This window comes from Canis lupus, chromosome 14, assembly GCF_048164855.1.
Source record: "Canis lupus baileyi chromosome 14, mCanLup2.hap1, whole genome shotgun sequence".
Taxonomy (NCBI): domain Eukaryota; kingdom Metazoa; phylum Chordata; class Mammalia; order Carnivora; family Canidae; genus Canis; species Canis lupus.
In genome coordinates this window covers 11,325,970-11,329,957 of record NC_132851.1, presented here as the reverse complement: position 1 = coordinate 11,329,957, position 3,988 = coordinate 11,325,970, and the positions used below count along the sequence as shown (strand labels likewise).

The window sequence follows — 3,988 nt, the reverse complement described above, 5'->3', positions numbered from 1 at the left end:
AGATCTGACTGTCAGAGACTAGCTCATTTCAAACCATAAAAATGCTACACCTTGTCAGATATGACCTATGATCAAATTAGATAAAAGAATTTTACTGTAGAGTAACAACCATCATAGACACAAGATTGATAGTTCTTGTTAGTGCTATTTTGATTTTGGTATTTGCTTATTTGCTTTGTTTTCATTTCGGCCTAGAGATACCTAATTTATGGAATTCCTATTATGAGCCAGAAACATTACATGAGATATTCACATATTGATCATTTGATTTATATATTTTTATCCTCATGTTATAGACAAACAAACTAGAACTGAGAAAGATTAATAAACTTATTCAAGGTAATTAGCTAGGAAGTGACAGACCTAGTATCCAAACCCCTGGTCTGTTTGATTCTATAATGAGTGTACTTCCTACTCCTCCAGTATGCTTCACATGATCAGTCTTATTATTTTCTAAGAAAAAATAATTCAGAAGGAAGCATTTATTATGACTCACCAAACTGACTAAAGAATAAAATTTAGTGTTCATTTGCTGCCCTTTTATATCTCCTTAGGGGATTTTATTGAAAATGAAGTCTTGTGTGACCAGGTTCCTACTTCTATGCACAGCAGAGTCACAATAATTATTTTTTCTGCCAATCTATAGGAAATTTGAACATTGTGTGCCAGCAGGCACTCTTTGTAAATGAGGCATTAGATGATTCCTGATGCCAGTGGGACATTCTTCTGTATTTTAGCTAGACCATACTGATTTCACATAACTCCTCCCCATGCCTTAGTTTTAGGCATCTTTTTAAAAGAAGGTATTAATTAAATAAAGTATCATTAGAAGCTTTCTTGCAAAGTTTGTGCTGTTCTGTGGTTAGAATAGTACCATACAGACAGCTATAACCCAGTAGCTATGAATGAGTACATTTAAAAAAAAAAAAAAAAGAATGAGTACATTTGTAGTAATGGTCTAATGCCCAACAGGAGACATGAAAATCTCCCTATCCCACTGGACTCTACTCTTTCCTACAGAGAAATGGAGAATTGAGGGGATGGTTGTGGTATGTGTGTCAGGGTCAAGGATTACAACACCTCATTTTTTGGTTGGAGATCATGGTCTCTTGACTCCACTAATGAAGGGTTTGCCTATCATATTTCAGATATAACACAGATCAGGACTGCCTCTTGCTGGTGGGTCTAAAGAGCCTTCAGGTGGGCAATTGAGTTTGGTGTGCTTCTTGCCTCCTGAGTGGCATAATCTCAAGAGCTAAGATAGAGGGCAATATTTGGGTAAAAGGCCCTAGGAGCCCAGAGTCTGTGTCAAAAGTTCCCAGCTGTGTTCCACGGAACGTTTTACTTAGATACTAATGGAAATTCCAGAACTGAATGTGACTAAAATGAAAGAGAGCATAATATATTAGTTGTAAATATTCACAATGTACAAGAGTTGAAGATCAAGCGTCTGAGAAAAAAGTTTGCCCAAAAGATGCTTCGAAAGACAAGGAGGATGCCTATCTATGAAAAAGCTAAGCATTACCACAAGGAATACAGGCAGATGTACAGAACTGAGATTCGCATGGCGAGGATGGCGAGAAAAGCCGGCAACTTCTACGCGCCTGCAGAACCCAAGTTGGCATTTGTCATCAGGATCAGAGGTATCAATGGTATGAGCCCAAAGGTTTGAAAGGTGTTGCAGCTTCTTTGCCTTCGCCAAATCTTCAATGGCACCTTTGTTAAGTTCAATAAGGCTTCAGTTAACATTCTAAGGATTGTGGAACCATATATAGATTTGGGGTACCCAAATCTGAAGTCAGTGAATGAATTGATCTACCAGCGTGGTTATGGCAAGATCAACAAGAAGCGAATTGCCCTGACAGATAACACATTGATTGCCCGATCCCTTGGTAAATATGGCATCATCTGCATGGAGGATCTGATTCACGAGATCTATACCATTGGAAAACGTTTCAAAGAAGCAAACAACATTTTATGGCCCTTCAAATTATCTTCTCCACACAGCGGAATGAAGAAAAAGACCACCCATTTTGTAGAAGGTGGAGATGCTGGCAACAGGGAAGACCAGATCAATAGGCTTATTAGAAGGATGAACTAAGGTACCTACCATGATTATTTTTGTAATCTGGTCAGTTAATAAATGACTACTTTTAAACAGGAAAAAAAAGAAAAGGTCTCGTACTACCTTTGGAAAATCTTAACAAAGCCTCCTTACCTTTCTTTAATAGTTTCCCAAGCTTATTTGAGCATGGAACATTATTATTTTTTTCATGCTGAACAGTGTTCCACATGACATTAAGTTTGGAAAACTCTGATCTAGATATTACTGTGAGAGGGCAACAGGAGACCTCAAGACACGTGCCAGAGCCAGCAGATCCCACAGAGAGATCTGAGGCCAACAGCCTGCTATGAACACACACACACACACACACACACACACACACACATACACGGTATACTTTTTTCTTTCTAACAATACTGATCATAGCACAGATCTTTCATTGCAAAATAGCAAATTCTTTCCATTTGTATTGGTGAATTGGACATCCTGGGTTATATAGGCTTGCCTAAGTGCTGGAGGAATATTAAAAAAGTTGTGCACCTATCTTTTAGCTGCTGATTCTATTTTGAAGATAAATCAATTCTAACTAGATTGACTGTATTTTATGCTTTCGGTCCTGTTCATTTGCTGCCTTTTGTTACATTCTTAGCAAAACATTGATTTCTTTTGTTTAACTTTCTTGTCTCCTGTAATATTAATCTAGAAAATTTGTTGAGGGAGCAGGGACTACAGAATATTTTTTCTTGGGATAGTTACCCATGTCAAGCATTCAGTGATTGGCCAATTGCTCTTCATTGTAAAAATTGTTCATCCAGGAAATAACTGATTGATCTTTTCTGACAATTGGTGCCAACCTTCCCTAGACTGAGAATGTCTTATTATAGGTAAAGATGAACAGATAATTAAAAATCATACCCAGATATTAGGTGCTTGGGTAAGCTCTTAACAAAATGTCTTTTTTAAAAAATGGAGAAAGCCATTAATTAAATAATGTAACCTTAGGGGGATCCCTGGGTGGCTCAGAGGTTTGGCACCTGCCTTTGGCCCAGGGCGCGATCCTGGAGTCCCGGGATCAGGTCCCGTGTCGGGCTCCTGGCATGATGCCTGCTTCTCCCTCTGCCTGTGTCTCTGCCTCTCTCTCTTTCTCTGCCTATCATAAATAAATAAATAAATAAATAAATAAATAAATAAATAAATAAATAAATATCTTTTAAAAAAATAATGTAACTTTAAATATAAACTTTCTTTGCAAACATATAACTATAGTTATTTATTTATATATGTGTGTTTAAGGAGGTAGAAGAACAGAAGGAAAGGGAAAGACTCTCAAGTGGACCCCCTCCCTGAGCATGGAGTCCCAGGAGGGGCTCAACCCTGACCTCGAGATCATAACCTGAGCCAAAATCAAGACTCAGAGGCTTAACTACCTGGGTGCCCCTAACTATAGTTATTTAAATAAACAAACTGCTTTTCTTTATTTCACGAAGAGCAAATAATGTGTCAAGAATTCAGGTCAGGAGCACCTGGATAGCTCAGTTGGTTAGGCACCCAACTCTTGATTTTGGCTCAGGTCATGATCTTAGTATTGAGATTGGGCCCCACGTTGGCACAGAGTCTGAGATCCTCTCCCTCTTCCCCACCCACTTATGTGAGTATGCTCTCTCTCTCTAAAAGAATAAAAGAAAAAGAATGCAGGTCAGATACACAATAAAATGCATTTTCTTGCATGAAGAGAGGATAAATAACAAAGGAATATTAGCTTCCTTAGAGTGAAAAATTTTTAAAACTAAGAGAAAATGGGGATCCCTCGGTGGCTCAGCGGTTTAGCGCCTGCCTTTGATCCAGGGTGTGGTCCTGAAGTCTGGGGATCGAGTTCCACATCCGGCTCCCTGCATGGAGCCTGCTCCTCCCTCTGCCTGTGTC

General features: G+C 38.7%; 1 pseudogene; it reads left to right on the top strand.

The window, feature by feature from the left end:
* Nucleotides 1-1,411: 1,411 nt before the first annotated feature.
* Nucleotides 1,412-2,164, top strand: LOC140603712 (large ribosomal subunit protein uL30-like; annotated as a pseudogene).
* Nucleotides 2,165-3,988: the final 1,824 nt, after the last annotated feature.